At 43.3% G+C, this 16,612-nt stretch overlaps 3 pseudogenes; all 3 read right to left on the minus strand.

The window, feature by feature from the left end:
• Positions 1-8,471: 8,471 nt before the first annotated feature.
• Positions 8,472-9,961, minus strand: LOC139023896 (protein dispatched homolog 2-like; annotated as a pseudogene).
• A 12-nt stretch (positions 9,962-9,973) lies between these two features.
• Positions 9,974-13,044, minus strand: LOC139022618 (protein dispatched homolog 2-like; annotated as a pseudogene).
• A 607-nt stretch (positions 13,045-13,651) lies between these two features.
• On the minus strand, positions 13,652-15,384 carry LOC112068219 (protein dispatched homolog 2-like; annotated as a pseudogene).
• Positions 15,385-16,612: the final 1,228 nt, after the last annotated feature.

The following is a 16,612-nucleotide window of genomic DNA, read 5'->3' on the forward strand; positions in this document are numbered from 1 at the left end:
CTGGTGAGACAAAACCGCGACTCGTCAGTGAAGAGCACTTTTTGCCAGTCCTGTCTGGTCCAGCGATTGTGGGTTTGTGCCCAAAGGCGACGTTGTTGCTGGTGATGTCTGGTGAGGCCCTGCCTTAAAACAGGCCTACAAGCCCTCAGTCCAGCCTCTCTCAGCCTATTGCGGACAGTCTGAGCACTGATGGAGGGATTGTGCGTTCCTTGTGTAACTCGGGCAGTTGTTGTTGCCATCATGTACCTGTCCCGCAGGTGTGATGTTCGGATGTACCGATCCTGTGCAGGTGTTGTTACACGTGGTCTGCCACTACGAGGACGATCAGCTATCCGTCCTGTCTCCATGTAGTACTGTCTTAGGCGTCTCACATTACGGACATTGCAATTTTTTGCCCTGTCCACATTGCAGTCCTCATGCCTCCTTGCAGCATGCCTAAGGCATGTTCACGCAGATGAGCTGGGACCCTGGGCATCTTTCTTTTGGTGTTTTTCAGAGTCTGTAGAAAGGCCTCTAATGTCCTAAGTTTTCATAACTGTGACCTTAATTGCCTACCGTCTGTAAGCTTTTAGTGTCTTAACGATGTTTAAACCCTTTACAATGACGATCTGTGAAGGTATTTGGATTTGTACGAATCAAATGGCTACCTGGACTATTTGCATTGTGTGCCCCCCCCAACCTCTCTTTTTACGCTGCTGCTACTCTCTGTTTATCATATATGCATAGTCACTTTAACTATACATTCATGTACATACTACCTCAATTGGGCCGACCAACCAGTGCTCCCGCACATTGGCTAACCGGGCTATCTGCGTTGTGTCCCACCCACCACCCGCCAACCCCTCTTTTACGCTACTGCTACTCTGTTCATCAGATATGCATAGTCACTTTAACCATATCTACATGTACATACTACCTCAATCAGCCTGACTAACCGGTGTCTGTATGTAGCCTCGTTACTTTTATAGCCTCGCTACTGTATATAGCCTGTCTTTTTACTGTTTTATTTCTTTACCTATTTTTCACCTAATACCTTTTTTGAACTATTGGTTAGAGCCTGTAAGTAAGCATTTCACGGTAAGGTCTACACCTGTTGTATTCTGCGCAGGTGACAAATAAACTTTGATTTGAAATGGAGAGTTTTTTTGTTTGGCCTCATCAGAGGAGAAAATACTTTTTAAAATGTATGTGTTAATCATGTTAATTGTTTTATCCCTCCCATGTGGCCCCAAATTAAGTCCATTCAAATGATTTGTAGATATCACAACAACAACAAAAACATCTATCTGTTGGCATTCTTGTGGTGGCAATCACAGAGAAAAGCAACTATCTCCACCCTAAGAACACATAGGCAGCTCTCTTGAGAGCATTATTACCCTTGTTTAGCCACCGAAAATCATTATGTAAAAGTTGATCACGATGCTCAGCAGACTACAAAACAAGCAATGTTGCAGGCTAGATGTTGATCGGATAAAGTTTGATGTCCATAACTGAGTCGATGGTGTTTTTTTTTTACTCACCACTGAGTTAAGTGCAAAGCACGCTCTGGTGTATCAGGCAGTGCAGTGATCTCATCTGCAATGAAAGAGCCTTATTCCTAAAATTGATTAAATATTTGTTTTCCTTTATCAATCTACACACAATCCCACATAATGAAAAAGTGAATACAGGTTTTTAGAAATGTAAAAAAATAAACAAATACCTAAGTATTCAGACCCTATGTTATGAGACTCAATTGAGCTCAGGTGCATCCTGTTTCCATCGATCATCCTTGAGAGGTTTCTGTAACTTGATTGGAGTCCACCTGTGGTAAATTCAATTTATTGGACATGATTTGGAAAGGCACACACCTGTCTATATAAGGTCCTACAGTTGGCAGTGCATGTCAGAGCAAAAACAAGCCATGAGGTCAAAGTAATTGTCCGGAGAGCTCAGTGACAGGATTGAGTTAAGGCATAGATCTGGGGAAGGGTACCAAAAAATGTCTGCAGCATTGAAGGTCCGCAAGAACACAGTGGCCTCCATCATTCTTAAATGGAAGAAGTTTGGAACCACCAAGACTCTTCCTGGAGCTGGCCGCTCAGGCCAAACTGAGCAATTGGAGGAGAAGGGCCCTGGTCAGGGAGGTGACCAAGAACCAAATGCCAAATGGTCACTCTGACAGAGCTCCAGAGTTCCTCTGTGGAGATTGGAGAACCTTCCAGAAGGACAACCATCTCTGCAGCACTCCACCAATCAGGCCTTTATCGTAGACTGGCCAGATGGAAGCCACTTCTAAGTAAAAGGCACATGACTGCCAGCTTGGAGTTTGCCAAAAGGCACCTAAAAGACTCTTAGACAATGAGAAACAATATTCTCTGGTCTGATGAAACCAAGATTGAACTCTTTGGCCTGAATGCCAATCGTCACGTCTGGAGAAAACCTGGCACCATCCCTACAGTGAAGGATGGTGTTGGCAGCATGCAGTGGGGCGGCAGGTAGCCTAGTAGTTAGAGCATTGAGCCATTAACCGAAAGGTTGCTAGATTGAATCCTTAAGCTGACGAGGTATAAATCTGTCGTTCTGCCCCTGAACAAGGCAGTTAACCCACTGTTCCTAAGCCATCATTGTAAATAAGAATTTGTTCTTAACTGACTTGCCTAGTTAAACAAAAGTTTTTCCACGGCAGGACTTGGAGACTAGTCAGAATCAAGGGAAAGATGAACGGAGCAAAGTACAGAGGTCCTTGATGAAAACCTGCTCCAGAGCGCTCAGGGCCTCAGGGTTCACCTTCCAACAGGACAACAATCCTAAGCACACAGCCAAGACAATGCAGGAGTGGCTTCGGGACAAGTCTCGGAATGTCCTTGAGTGGCCCAGCAAGAGCCCGGACTTGAACCCGATCGAACATCTCTGGAGAGATCTGAAAATAGCTGTGAAGCGACACTCCCCACCCAACCTGACAGAGCTTGAAAGGATCTGCAGAGAAGAATGTGAGAAACTCCCCAAATACAGGTGTGCCAAGCTTGTACCATCATACCCTAAACTCGAGGCTGTAATCGCTGCCAAATTTGCTTCAACAAAGTACTGAGTAAAGGGTCTGAATACTTATGTACATTTTATTTATTTTGTTATATATTTGTAAAAATGTCTATTTTAGAATAATGGTGTAATGTAACAACAAAATGTGGAACAAGTCAAGGGGTCTGAATACTTTCCGAATGCACTGTATAAAAATTTGTATCAACGCCCACACGATCAGACTGAGCAATTCAATGGCAAAAGGAGGCTCAGGGAAGTAAATAATTAAAAATAAAATATATATTTTTGTTACATAAACTCTGATTTGAGACATACAGTGATGATTTAAAAAGACTGCATTGTGGCTTTCAGTTTTCTCTGCTCTTAAAAAGCCTAAAGTTAAGTTCTTTCATTCCTTTCTCTAAGGCAGGTTATTTCAAAAGCTCATCCAAGATTTACGATCACAGAATCAGTTGTCAAAAGGAAATCCTTTTGGATGAGACAACTTCAAAATAACCCTGCTTGTAGGCACATTTGACAATTCTGGTTCAGGTCATTGCATCTAACCACAATCAACACTTCTTAATTAATACGTAAATAAATTATTCTGGGTTGTATTCGATACACCACATTTTGGACCAAAAACACATCTCTGAAACCATTTTTGCCACTAATGTAAATGTTATCCCTTTCACACAAAATACATTTACATTTTCTTCATGGAAAAAACTATGAAATAAGACATGGAATCATGTAGTAAGCAAAGAAGTGTTTAGCAAATCAACATATATTTTAGATTCTTCAAAGTAGCCACCCTTTGCCTTGATGACAGTTTTGCATACTCTTGGCATTCTCTCAACCACCCTCATAAGGAATGCTTTTCCAACAGCCTTGAAGATGTTCCCACATATGCTGAGCACTTGTTGGCTGATTTTCCTTCACTCTGCGGTCTAATTCATCACAAACCATCTCAATTGGGTTGAGGTCTGGTGATTGTGGAGGCCAGGTCATCTGATGCAGCACTCCATCACTCTCCTTCTTGGACAAATAGACCTTACACAGTCTGGAGGTGTGGTTTGGGTCATTGTCCTGTTCAAAAACAAATGATAGTCACACTAAGCGCAAACTAGATGGGATGGCGTATCGCTGCAGAATGCTGTGCCTTGAATTCAAAATAAGTCACTGACAGTGTCACCAGCAAAGCACCATCACACCACCTCCTCCATGCTTCATGGACCTTCATGCACCTACAAGTCTCTTCTTCTTATTAGTGTACTTTAGTAGTGGTTTCTTTGCAGCAATTTGACCACGAAGGCCTAATTCATGCAGTCTCCTCTAAACAGTTGATGTTGATGGGTCTGTTACTTGAACTCTGTGAAGCTTTTATTTGGGCTGCAGTTTGAGGTTTAACTCTAATGAACTCTAATGAACTCTAATGAACTTATCCTCTGCAGCAGAGGTAACTCTGGGTCTTCCTTTCCTGTGGCGGTCCTCATGAGAGCCAATTTCATCATAGTGCTTGATGGTTTTTGCGACTGTACATGAAGGAACTTTCAAAGTTCACATTTTCTGGATTGACTGACCTTCATGTCTTAAAGTAATGATGGACTGTTGTTTCTCTATGCTTTTTTGAGATGTTCTTGCCATAATATGTACTTCGTCTTTCAGCAAATAGCTCTATCAACTGTATACCACCCCTACCTTGTCACAACACAACGGATTGGCTCAAACGTATTAAGGAGGAATGAAATTCCCAAAATGAACTTTTAACAAGGCCCACCTGTTAATTGAAATGCATTCCAGGTGACTACCTCATGAAGCTGGTTGAGGGAATACCAAGAGTGTGCAAAGCCGTCATCAAGGCAAAGGCTACTTTGAAGAATCTGAAATCTAAAATTATATTTTGATTTGTCTAACACTTTTTTGGTTATGCGTGATTTCATAGTTTTGATGTCTTCACTATTATTCTACAACGTAGAAAATATTAAAAATAAAGAAAAACCCTTGAATGAGTAGGTGTGTCCAAACTTTTGACTGGTACTGTATATTCCAACTGATGTTCCAGCTGGTGGTGCAATGTTGTGATTTACATCTTTGAATACCTTGTCAAGTGTAAATTGAGATTGTATTACTCTACGCTGAGTCTTAATTTCTTTGCACAGTGATGTGGGTTATCTGAAGGAGCCACATGATGGATGGAGCAACAGGCCAGTAAAATCCCCCTTTGTCAAATTCAGGCCTGCTGTCTTCAACCAGGATCTCAGCGATCACTGCCTCATTGCCTGCGTCCGTAATGGGTCCGCGGTCAAACGACCACCCCTTATCACTGTCAAACGCTCCCTAAAACACTTCAGCGAGCAGGCCTTTTTCTAATCGACCTGGCCCGGGTATCCTGGAAAGATGTTGACCTCATTCCGTCAGTAGAGGATGCCTGGTTATTTTTTTTAAGTGCTTTCCTCACCATCTTAAATAAGCATGCCCCATTCAAAAAATGTAGAACCAGGAACAGATATAGCCCTTGGTTCACTCCAGACCTGACTGCCCTTGACCAGCACAAAAACATCCTGTGGCATTCTGCATTAGCATCGAATAGCCACCGCGATATGCAACTTTTCAGGGAAGTTAGGAACCAATATACACACAGGCAGTTAGGAAAGCAAAGGCTAGCTTTTTCAAACAGAAATTTGTAACCTGTAGCACAAACTCCAAAAAGTTAAGGGACACTAAAGTCCATGGTGAATAAGAGCACCTCCTCCCAGCTGCCCACTGTACTGAGGCTAGGAAACACTGTCACCACCGATAAATCCACGATAATTAAGAATTTCAATAAGCATTTTTCTACGGCTTTCCACCTGGCTTTTCCATGCTTTCCACCTGGCTACCCCTACCCCGGTCAACAGCTCAGCACCCCCCATAGCAACTTGCCCTAGCCTCCCCCATTTCTCCTTCACCCAAATCCAGATAGCTGATGTTCTGAAAGAGCTGCAAAATCTGGACCCCTACAAATCAGCTGGGCTAGACAATCTGGACCCTCTCTTTCTAAAATTATTCGCCGCAATTGTTGTAACCCCTGTTACTAGCCTGTTCAACCTCTTTCATATCGTCTGAGATTCCCAAAGATTGGAAAGCTGCCACGGTCATCCCCCTCTTCAAAGGGGGAGACACTCTAGACCCAAACTGCTACAGACCTATATCTATCCTACCCTACCTTTCTAAGGTATTTGAAAGCCAAGTTAACAAACAGATCACCGACCATTTCGAATCCCACCGTACCATCTCCGCTATGCAATTTGGTTTCCGAGCTGGTCATGGGTGCACCTCAGCCACGCTCAAAGGTCCTAAACGATATCATAACCGCCGCCATCGATAAAAGACAATACTGTGCAGCCGTATTAGTCGACCTGGCCAAGGCTTCGACTCTGTCAATCACTGCATTCTTATCAGCAGACTCAACAACCTTGGTTTCTCAAATGACTGCCTTGCCTGGTTCACCAACTACTTCTCAGACAGAGTTCAGTGTGTCAAATCAGAGGGCCTGTTGTCCGGACCTCTGGGAGTCTCTATGGGGTTGCCACAGGGTTCAATTCTCGGGCTGACTCTTTTCTCTGTATACATCAATGATGTCGCTCTTGCTGTTGGTGATTCTCTGATCCATCTCTACGCAGACGACACCATTTTGTATACTTCTGGCCCTTCGTTGGACACTGTGTTAACTAACCTCCAGACGAGCTTCAATGCCATACAACACTCCTTCTGTGGCCTCCAACCGCTCTTAAATGCAAGTAAAACTAAATGCATGCTCTTCAACCGATCGCTGCCCGCACCTGCCCGCCCATCTAGCATCACTACTCTGGATGGTTCTGACTTGGAATATGTGGACAACTACAAATACCTAGGTGTCTGGTTAGACTGTAAACTCTCCTTCCAGACTCACATTAAGCATCTCCAATCCAAAATGATATCTAGAATCAGCTTCCTATTTCGCAACAAAGCATCCTTCACTCATGCTGCCAAACATACCCTCGTAAAACTGACTATCCTACCGATCCTTGACTTCGGCGATGTAATTAAAAAAATAGCCTCCAACACTCTACTCAGCAAATTGGATGCAGTCTTATCACAGTGCCATCCGTTTCGTCACCAAAGCCCCATATACTACCCACCACTGCAACCTGTATGCTCTCGTTGGCTGGCCCTCGCTTCATATTCGTCGCCAAACCCACTGGCTCCAGGTCATCCTATACGTTTTTGCTAGGTAAAGCCCTGCCTTATCTCAGCTCACTGATCACCATAGCGGCACCCACCCATAGCATGCGCTCCAGCAGATACATTTCACTGGTCACCACCAAAGCCAATTCCTCCTTCGGCTGCCTCTCCTTCCAGTTCTCTGCTGCCAATGACTGGAACGAACTGCAAAAATCACTGAAGCTGGAGACTCATATGTCCCTCACTAACTTTAAGCATCAGCTGACAGAGCAGCTTACAGATCATTGCCCATCTGTAAATAGCCCACCCAACTACCTTGTCCCCATATTGTTTTTGTTTTTTTGCTCCTTTGCACCCCAGTATCTCTACTTGCACATTCATCTTCTGCACATCTATCACTCCAGTGTTTAATTGCTAAATTGTAATTATTTCGCCACTATGGCCTAATCTTACTTCATTTGCACACACTGTATATAGACTTTCTATTGTGTTAATGAGTGTACGTTTGTTTATTCCATGTGTAACTCTGTGGTGGTGTTTGTGTCGCACTGCTTTGCTTTATCTTCGCAAGATCGCAGTTGTAAATGAGAACTTGTTCTCAATTGGCCTACCTGGTTAAATAAAGGTGATATAAATTTAAAAAACAAGGCTCAAATATAGCTCTGTACCTACAGGTCTGCAACAGTGCTGTTCAGGTCCCCTAAATAATTAATACACACAGAATTGTCTTCACAGTTACCAAATTAATGTTACATTTCTTGGCATTGACTTTGAGCAACTGCAATGAGTGGTACATTCTGACATTAAAATGGTTACACAATTTATATGATATAACACCATTTCTGAACTACTTTTAGTGATTTGATGTGAATTACATCACTTTTCCATGTTAAGATAAAGTGAGGTGTGCCTCTTGTTATAGTGGTTTTTGCCTCTAATCGCATGGCACAAGTTAATAGCATAGGCACAAGCATTGCATTCAAACAAAAGAACACCTTCTCTCACATCTAAAATGTATTGGGAAATTATTAAATTTGTGGTTCAAGACAAAAAGACCAGTGATTATCCAAGTTCCAGTGTCTGTCTAGCTGTGAATTTTCAATCCATTATGAAGTTTCTTTGTCACAACATAACATTACGCATGAAGCAGTATCTGCATTAACTAGACCTGTTTATGATAATACTTTAGTTTCTGATTGAGCGAATGAAGCTGACTGACGATGAACTGAACACTTTTGCATGCTTCGATTATTTTGAAATCGCATTCAGTTTGTATCTTCCCTTGGCCCATCTCGTTTGATCCATACATCAGGCGAATCTGGTTTACTGTTTGGCAACATGACTGGTCCTTCGCTCTGGCTTGTATGACCCCTCCCACCATCCGGGAGAGGCTGTCTCATAGGTGGTCTCTCTCAGGGAGAGTCGTAGGGTGTCTCTCTGTCCGTTAAGGTGCCCTGGTTGTGGTTCAAGTTCTCCCTCTGCTTCAATAGATATATGTTGATTTGAGGGTCCAGGTTCAGTGTCACTCAGCCAAGTCTCATTGGAATCTTCTAGCGCGTCAAATGAACTCTGAGTTGACAGTAGGCGTTTGGGGAGGGGATGCTCAAATGGACTATTGGGGGCCTCGTCCTTTGAGAGGGATGGCTGGTAAATTGTTTCTATTGTTTGATTAATTATGGTTTCCTCAATGCTTGAGGAAGAGGACAGCGATACGTTCCAGTGCTTGATGCCAGCAGACTGTCCTCTGTACATCTTGCACAAGAGCCTTTCATTAGCCAGGTCACCTAGAGGAGCAACTACTGGCCGTAGGGTGTTCTCTTTGTATGGGGAAGAGGTTTACAAAGCCGGGGGTGAGTGACAGCCTTTGTGGTGCCTACCACAGATCTCTTCACTATCTGCCTCAATGTTGCTCCTCTCCACATCTCTCCTGGGACTCAGCCCACCAAACTGAATGTCATCCGAGAGAACTGAGGGTCTGTTGGATAGCTTACTAGTGCACGTGCTGTTCTCAAAGCTTTCACTTAGCTGATAAGCCAATGGCTGAAGCGCATACTGCTCTGGCTCCCTTCCGCCCCCTACCTGTCGCTGTCTTTGGCGCTGTTGGTTTGGGTAAAGGTAATTACCCTGGTCTTTATTGAAATTCCTTCGAACTCTTGATCTCCCAAAAGCGCCGTTGAGTGCAGAGGTCGAGGACCTAGGTTCTGATGCTGAGCAGGATGGCAGACCTTCAGTTCCCTGTTGAGATGAACATGGCAACATTATTTTACCACAGTTGTTTTTAGGACTGAAAAAGCAACATAGGGATTGGAAAAAGGTGGCAAATCCACATGCTACACATTTCACCAGAAGTAGGAATATCCCCCGCTTTCTGAACAACGAGGCAGTAGTAGGGAGCATAATGATGCTCGCACAGCAAAAGGCCACGGATTCTAGTGCTACAGGACAAACCATTATTCTCAGAGAATGCGCAACTCTTCCAGTTCTATCAGCGTGTAGAGCTGAATTATATGATATGCAGTAGTTGGCTAAAAAGTCAAGACAGCCCAGCAGCAGCTGATATGCAGAGTGCCTCCACACCACTAAGCTGCCATTCTAGAAGGACAAGCAGACCGATGGTGACAAAAACACTTTCTCCAACAGCAGCAGTGCCATAAATACTCAGTGGAATATTCCATGTGGTCAGAAGAAGCAAGGCAAATGTTAGGGCTATGGAGAACCCAGTAACCACAAGGGTCTCTGAACTTAGACATTGTTGCAAGTCAGAGTGTCAAATATATCTGAACTTTACCACTCCACAAGGGAGGATTTTTCGGGAAAAGTACATTGGCGGTGTRGGACAGTCCCCGCTTCAACCCTTGTAGCTTCTGACCAAAGGTGAAGAGGCATTGCTGTTGTGAACTCCTGTCCCAGAACCCGCCAGGGCTTTTTGTGCCGTAAGGCTTCCAGGTCTGAACAGTAACTGAGGCTGAGGCAGCCGCAGTGCAGCGCTCACACAAAGTGAGAGCTGGGCAACCACGCAAGGGCGGAGAGAGTACAGATTAAGGATGCAGTTCCCAGGTACACAGTAAAGCATCACACTGCTGTGATGCTGCTAAGGAACCCTGAGAAAAACGTGGCACTAGAAGTCAGTCCTGATGCAAGTATCAAATATTCAACCTCTTGGAGAACTCGATTGACTCTCTTCTCTAGAGAAGCGGGTGGATTCTGGGAAAGTTGTGGGTTCCAGAAATCAGTAAAAGTCTGATTAGAGCAACTGCCGAACAGGACGAGAGCTGAAGCTAAGTTGAGGAATGTCAGCTGGAAAACCACTTTGTAGAAGAAATAGGAAGCCAAGAGCGAACTCACAATTGCGAGTAAAGACAGTGCTGATAGGAAAAGTGACCGCAAATAAAGGGCCATGTTGAGGAACAGCGAAACTACAGCCAGAACAGGGTAGATGGCATCCCTAGCCAAAAAATACTTGAATAGCTTTTGCTTGATGCCTAGGTCCATTCCTGTAATAGTAGTGTTCTTGTATATAAGCTCACGATCTTCAAGGCTGTTCATGTATATCTCCATCAAGCGATCTCCTTTTTCCACCGGTAGAAACAGGAGGCTATATTTCAATGTGGGGACCTGATATTCTATTGTCTATCGCCCTAGGAAGTCCTAATCAACCAGGTAATGCAATATCTGGAATACTGCACGAGTGTTTCCACCGAGTCGGCACAGATGCACAGTGACCTTGCTTGCCCCTCTCTGCACAATACGCAACCAGGCTTCCATCGTGGTAGTATGGGGTGCAAAATCAGAGTAGGTGAAGACTCTCCGTCACCTGCAAAGATGTCAGGCTGAGACAGGATGAGGCATTGCTGAGAAATGCCAAGGTATTTTCCCAATGACCAACTTGGACAGTAACCGCCCCTGATCATGGCACCGTCCACTTCCAAACAGATATGTTGCTTGCAGAGATCTTGGAAGTGGGGTTGTGAATGAATCTGAAACATGGAGAAGAGAAGTTTGTCATTTTAACACATCTATGGACTTCTATGATCATTTATTCTCACTATCCCCATGGCAAAAACTATATAATTATGTTCCATCTACCTTTTATTACAAGAGCAAAATGAAAGGTGCCGATTTTTTTGCATCTTATCATCACATAACTTATTGTCGGCGGCAGGTAGCCTAGTGGTTAGAGCATTGGACTTCTAACCGAAATGTTGCAAAATCGAATCCCCGAGCTGACAAGGTAAAAATCTGTCGTTCTGCCCCTGAACAAGGCAGTTAACCCACTGTTCCTAGGCTGTCATTGAAAATAAGAATGTGTTCTTAACTGACTTGCCTAGTAAAATAAAGGTAAAATAAATAAATTGTCACCCAATGGGGATCCATAACAACTTTATTTTCTTTTAAATAAAGAGTAGCTCACCATTTTTTTGTATTATATCGGTGTCTGCCAAGTTCTGTATCCCAGAATGGTCTTTAATTTGTTTGAGTTGGCTCCCTGATTTCATGGTATGGTTAGTAATGATGGAAAAGGGCAGATGGTTAACTGATTTAAGATGAGTAAAGACCTAGTCACCTACCCTGGACTGCTCCACCTCACACATGGAGTAGATCGCCTTCAGGCTCCAAAGACTGGCAGAGTTTCCCGAGCAGAAGACTAGTTGGGTGTAGCAGTCTCCTGTGATAACACAGATGGCGGAAAGAACATGGCACCCCTCATCAAAGACTGTCCTCAGTCTTCACTTACAAAAATGGAGCTAGAGTGACTGCTTATATTCTTACATAACTGAAAGTGAACACTGGAATGATGAATTAGCGGGTCAAATTTATGCCAGCAGCATACCACCCTGCATACCACTGCTGGCTTGCTTCTGAAGCTAAGCAGGGTTGGTCCTGGTCAGTCCCTGGATGGGAGACCAGGTGCTGCTGGAAGTGGTGTTGGAGGGCCAGTAGGAGGCACTCTTTCCTCTGGTCTAAACAAAGATCCCAATGCCCCAGGGCAGTGATTGGGGACACTGCTCTGTGTAGGGTGCCGTCTTTCGGATGGGATGTTAAACGGGTGTCCTGACTCTCTGAGGTCATTAAAGATCCCATGGCACTTATCGTAAGAGTAGGGGTGTTAACCCCGGTGTCCTGGCTAAATTCCCAATCTGGCCCTCAACCATCACGGTCACCTAATAATCCCCAGTTTACAATTGGCTCATTCATCCCCCTCCTCTCCCCTGTAACGATTCCCCAGGTTGTTGCTGCAAATGAGAATGTGTTCTCAGTCAACTTACCTGGTAAAAAAATTAAAATAAATAAAATAAAAATACCTACAGTTGAAGTCGGACGTTTACATACACCTTAGCCAAATACATTTAAACTCAGTTTTTCACAATTCCTGACATTTAATCCTAGTAAAGATTCCCTGTTTTAGGTCAGTTAGGATCATCACTTTATTTTAAGAATGTGAAATGTCAGAATAATAGTAAAGAGAATGATTTATTTCAGCTTTTATTTCTTTCATCACATTCCCAGTGGGTCAGAAGTTTACATACACTCAATTAGTATTTCCTTTAAATTGTTTAACTTGGGTCAAACATTTCGGGTAGCCTTCCACAAGCTTCCCACAATAAGTTGGGTGAATTTTGGCCCATTCCTCCTGACAGAGCTGGTGTAACTGAGTCAGGTTTGTAGTCCTCCTTTGCTGTTGTTCTGGGATTGATTTGCACTTTTCGCACCAAAGTACGTTCATCTCTAGGAGACAGAACGCGTTTCCTTCCTGAGCGGTATGATGGCTGCGTGGTCCCATGGTGTTTATACTTGCGTACTATTGTTTGTAGAGATGAACGTGGTACCTTCAGGCATTTGGAAATTGCTCCCAAGGATGAACCAGACTTGTGGAGGTCTACAATTTTTTTATTTAGGTTTTTGATGATTTCGTTAGATTTTCCCATGATGTCAAGCAAAGAGGCACTGAGTTTGAAGGTAGGCCTTGAAATACATCCACATGTACACTTCCAATTGACTCAAATTATGTCAATTAGCCTATCAAAACCTTCTAAAGCCATGACATAATTTTATGGAATTTTCCAAGCTGTTTAAAGACACAGTCAACTTAGTGTATGTAAACTTCTGATCCACTGGAATTGTGATACAGTGAATTATAAGTGAAATAATCTGTCTGTAACATTTGTTGGAAAGATGACTTGTGTCATGCACAAAGTAGATGTCCGAACAGACTTGCCAAAACTTGTGGAGTGGTTGAAAAATTTGTTTTAATAACTCCAACCTATGTGTATGTAAACTTTCAACTTCAACTGTGACTGTTCATTAGACCTGCATTTGCACTGATATGCTTTCACTTGTATTTCTGAGCTGACAAGACATAGCATTTTTTTGAGAGATGTGCCGTGTCTACTACTTTATCTGCTGCAGCTTTTTAAAAGAGGCAGGGAGCGAGCAGAAAAAGGGTTTACAGTAGCATCTGGTTTGATAGGAATTTGGCAGAGAAAGCCACAGTGCTGCCGAGGGAGACATTCACCATCAGCGGGTCAGAGAAGTCTGGTAGGGGACCAATTAACAGGCCGGCTAGTGAGCATCTTAGGAGGACCACTGCACACCCGACGAGCACCGCCAGAGGATACTTCACTACCACCTGGGAGTAACTGTCAAGGAAATACCACAGGAAAAGAGTCTCTCTTTACATAATGAAAGTACTATATATCTCTAGGAAAATCTAAGTACAACATTGAACATTAAATCTTGAAACATTGGTCACCAGTACTCATATTTTGAGTCACACAGTACTATCTTGATCTTATGACCATGTTGTATAGCTAAATTAAGAGCTAAAGATTGTTGTCCTAATTACTGCCATGCACTGAGTACAATTGGTCGCAAGGTAAATTGTCGGTCATTTTTATTCACACAATGATCTTGTTGTTGTGGAAACTGACTTTCTAGGGATCCAGTAGAGTCGGTCATCCCTAAAATAGAAACATAATTCTGTGTCATTGACCTTGTTTGGAGATTATATTTTTCCATGATAATATGCTAATGTATGTACAGTGTATATATAGACGACAGACCTGACTGTGACCACTTGATGCTGCTTGAACTTGTGGGGGCCACCGCTGTCATGGGATCCGTGCAGCCAGTGGCAGCGGACAGCGTTGTGACAGGAAAAGGATGAGCTGCAGGTGCAACTGGTTTTGAAAGTGCCGAGAGCAGTCGACGTGAGGACGACACACAGTAATTGGGTGTGACTCCAGACACGCATTGCCTTTGATTGGCTTGTGATGGCCACAACAGTGACATCGTTGGGTCCGTGGCGAATCGTAGGCGTCGCCCTGTAAGACTTGGTGGTAGAGCTGGGAGGAGGAGGGCCTGGAGAGGCTGCAGCTGTCAGACTGGTCCCCTTTGGTATGGATCAAAGTCGCCCGGGCCTCCGGGCACACAGTGTTGGGAGGACACAGTGACACCACCGGTATCTCACTGTCAGAAGACAGACCGAGGGAAAAGTGTATTTCTGTATAACCCCTACAGTAGCAGTGCTTGCCATTTGTCAAATGTACACTGGAATTGTCAGTAATCAATGTTTGCCTTGAGTAGGCAAACCAAATTTAATTGGGTAAGGAATGACATTTCTAAAGTATTGTTGCGTTGCTTGAAGGCCCAATTAGGCAAAGAGATGCTCCGCCTGTCCACATTCATAAGAGAGTCCCGTGGATAGGGCTTGCAGTGGATGAAATGAACAATAACTGATGTTTATGGAGGAAGTGGGTGAAGATATCATTTTTTCTTCCTCTTGTTGTCTTTGGGCCTAACGCAATTACTAATGGTGCTTGACGTCGTCATCTCTGGTGGTCAGCAGAGTTTCAGCATGTACAATGTTGATGTCCAATTCCTAAATCAATCCCTATTTACTGAACTACATTTACATTTTAGCCATTTAGCAGACGCTCCTATCCAGAGCGACTTCCAGGAGCAATTAGGATTAAGTGCCTTGCTCAAGGGCACATCGACATATTTTTCATCTAGTTGACTGAGGAATTTGAACCAGCAACCTTTTGGTTACTGGCCCAATGCTCTGAACCGCTAGGCTACCTGCAGCACTGTAAAAGGCGCTGTATGGTCAATCCGACGTCTTCATTGGCTGTCCAGCATTTACCGTGATACGGCCTCTGCAGAAGTCAGGTCATTCATACTTCTTGCCCTTCGCAGAGCTGTTGTGAAGGAAATTGTCAAGAAAGTGAGTTTGTGTCTATACATTCCATCTTAGATTTGCTTCCAAATGGAATTGCAGTACTCCATTAATTCAAGTATATCTCCAGCTCATATTCCTAGGCAGTAACCTGTAGTTCTACCACCACCGTAGCCATCGGGTGATGACGCTTTTCTGCTGATACACACTCTGCTGTCCTTTGATGACCTGTAGTCAGAAAAGGTACCTGGGACCAGAGAGGAAGAGCAAGTGTGCTCTTCCTTGGGTTACTCCATCTTCATAAAGACATAATGCAGGCTGCTCTGGTGAATGATCAGTGGCACGCCAGCTGGCCTGTGTCTACAGATTAATCATAATGCAGACACCTCAACACTGAACCCATTAGTGTAGGCTGGAGGAAAGATCAATGGTCTTTTTGACACTGAGGCACCCAGTTAGCAAAATTGGTTAAAAATCTTTTTTTTTTAACACCTTTTGCACTGTCTGCCATAGAAACACAGTCTGGAAATCAAACTTTATCAACGACTTGTCAAAGTGTCCAAAAAATGTGATTTCAACGGTCCAAGCAAAGCAGTCCGTTTCCTAGAGGAACCATTACTTTTTGATGTATGCCTTAGTGCTGAGATTCTTAGATTACTGACTATAACATTTGAAATATGCCTACAGACTAGTGTATTATGTCAAGAACTTGTTGATGTATTTCAAATTTAGATATACATGTTCCAAGCGGTCCCTTTTTTGGGGAGAAACCGTAGATTTCATATTAGCTCCCCAAAAAATTCAGAGGCTTAACTTTTAATAACATTTTAAATATGACTTTTACGTTCTTAAGATACATTTATATACGTTTAAGTAATACTAGGCTAAGGCTAAGCGTCCCGCTAGCGCGACACCTGTCGACAACATCCGGTGAAATTGGAGGGCGCGCAATTCAAATAAATAATCGTAATAGTAAACATTTATGAACATACAAGTATCTTATATCGTTTAAAAGCTTAAATTCTTGATAATCTTAATGCATTGTCCGATTTTACAATAGGCTTTACAGCGAAAGCATACCATGCAATTGTTTGAGGACGGCACCCCACATTAACATATTTTTCAACCAGCACAGGCATCATAAAATCACAAATAGCGATTAAATAAATCACTTACTTTTGAAAATCTTCCTCTGTTTGCAATCGCAAGGGTCCCAGCTACAACATGAAT

The sequence above is a fragment of the Salvelinus sp. IW2-2015 genome, unplaced genomic scaffold, assembly GCF_002910315.2.
Source record: "Salvelinus sp. IW2-2015 unplaced genomic scaffold, ASM291031v2 Un_scaffold245, whole genome shotgun sequence".
In the NCBI taxonomy this organism is placed as follows: domain Eukaryota; kingdom Metazoa; phylum Chordata; class Actinopteri; order Salmoniformes; family Salmonidae; genus Salvelinus; species Salvelinus sp. IW2-2015.